The sequence below is a fragment of the Carya illinoinensis genome, chromosome 4 (assembly GCF_018687715.1).
Source record: "Carya illinoinensis cultivar Pawnee chromosome 4, C.illinoinensisPawnee_v1, whole genome shotgun sequence".
NCBI classification, from domain to species: Eukaryota; Viridiplantae; Streptophyta; class Magnoliopsida; order Fagales; family Juglandaceae; genus Carya; species Carya illinoinensis.
The window spans coordinates 44,350,001-44,352,500 of NC_056755.1; positions in this window are offsets into that span (position 1 = coordinate 44,350,001).

Here is a 2,500-nt window from a genome sequence, read left to right on the forward strand (position 1 = left end):
CTCTTACCAAACATGCATTGGAGTAAGATTGAATTCTCTATGACTTTGAAATTTGTGATTGAAGATGGTTTTGAGAAAAATTTTCAAAAATTTCTTTTATGTCAAGTGAAGTTTTGTGGGTACTTTGGTTTAAATCTTTGACCTTGAACACAATTGAGCACATAGTCGTTTTTCTCTTATTCCATTTTGCTTATGAAGAGAAGAAGTTGAATTAATTGAAAGAGAGAGGTTCGATTTTGCTTTGCTCTAGAATCCGTTGATGGGTCCTTGAGGCGAAATCCTAGTTGAAACCAAATATTAGAGAAATGATCTAGGCATTTCTTTGGCATAACCAAAAAGCTTTCCCAGCCGTCCTAAATGTCATGCCATCATTACATGGTGTGTTTCCATAGTCAACCCCCTTGAGCCTTCATGAGCCTTTATTGATTCTTTAAACTACATAAACCATGCCCGCTCTAAGCCTGAAAAACAATGAATCTACCTTTGATCATTTGAGAAAATACTTTGGTGGAGAGTTACATTTAAAAGAGAAAATTTGTTTCATGATGAACCGTATTATGTTTGCTCTGTTTTGATCAAAGAAGTAGAAGAAGAAGAAAGGAAGTGATTTAAAAAAAAAATAGAAAAGAGAAGAAAAGAAAAAGAAGTCACTAAGCGGAGTATGTATCACCTCAGATTTGGTTGAAGGAATTGTTGGTATTGCTTCAGTGATTACAGCAATAATAATGCCACAAGTATGAGCATATTGCCAAGAAAGAGCTATGATTTGAATCATGTGGGTATCTCTTTTAGTGTTCTTTTCACTAAGTATTTTCCCAGTTTGCTTTGATTTCCCATATCCAGTTCTTTCTTAACCCTCACCCTGTGGCCTATCATTACAACCTTAATAAAGACCTTTTGATCTCTGATTTTGGTGATGACTACATTAGTGGAGAGGATTTCTGAAAATTGGACTTATGGGGTTAAGTTTTAAGAGAATTCTTCTGATTTTGGTTGTTCTACTTTTATCTGAGTTTGCAGGTGGTTTGAGATTAAATTGACTATATCACACTCACACTCAAGGTCTTAGCTTTAGGTTGAAGTAAACGCCTAACTCTTGCTTGACAAATTGTAAAATTTTTTATTGATTTTCTTGCTATCTTTGATGTTAAAAGAGTAAAATACTAGAGATGAAATCTAAATTCATAAAAGCTTGGTGAGTGATGATACTTCTCTTTGGGGTCGAGTTGATATTGCCTAAACTATCATTTATTTTTCTTTTTGTTTGAGGACAAACAAAGTTGTAAGTTTGGGGGTATTTGATGACTTGCAAAATTTCATATTGCAGATTTTACAAGTTCGCTCGAGCGGAGGCTTTTGGCCGCTCGAGCGAATTCAGGCAGATTCAAACGCTCGACTGCCGCTCGACAGGGAGCTCGAGCGGGTTGCTGAAAAACGAAGATCGCTCGAGCAGAGACATTGGCCGCTCGAGCGAAATCAGGCAGAGTCGAACGCTCGATGTGCGCTCGATAGGACGCTCGAGCGAAATCAGGCAGAGTCGAACGCTCGACGCGCGCTCGACACCCCGCTTTAGCGAACATCGTATTTTGACAAATTTTAGGTTTTCCGCCGTGGGACCATATAAAAGCCATTTTTCACTCTAGAGCCGCGAGTTTTGGACTGGAGAACACTCTTTGGGACAGAAAAACACAGCTAGAAGGATTCAATTCATTTGTTTTTGGAGACGGGATTCCAATTATTGCACGTACGTTGGAATCATACACGAGCACGGAAGAGAGAAAAGCGTTGAATCGTTCCCCTGAGCTTTTGACGACGAGTTGAGGCTGCAAGGAGGATTGTTTCAGTGTTTATTTTCTTCTTCCCATCTTCTCAGAACAATTATGGTGAATTCGTTTATGTTGAATTCCATTTCTAGCATGAGCTAAATTTTCTTCATTCTAGGAAACCGATGTAACCTATTTCCGAACTATGCTTGATTGTCTATGCTAATTTAATGCAATTCTCTCTTTGTTTATCTGATTTATCCTGAATTTATTGCTTCTAATTAACTGGCCATTGATTAGATGATAAGTAATCTTGTGATTTGCTATCGAAAGAGGGAATCATAGGGTAGATCTTGGATATTTCAGCATAGGTAAGTATAGAGATCGAAAGACTTGTATGAACCTATGTAGTCATTAAATCATTGATCTCATTGCGTTATTGATTATTGAATTTGCATATTCTTGTGTGAATTGATAACCAAGAGTCAATTCCAATTGACTATCGAAAGAGGCTTTTGGATGAATTAGAGATTTGCTAATAGACAAAAGAGGTTTAAGTTAAATTAGCTGGATGAGAAAAGCATAGTGAAGAATTAGGTGAAATCGATTTCCTAGAAGTTTTCTTCCCTATTGAATTTGATCTTTGAAAGTCAGTTTTATTTTCTTGCTTATTTCTCTTTGAGTTGATCTAGTTTTAATTGCAACTACAAAAACCTTAGCGATTCCTCTAGATAAAA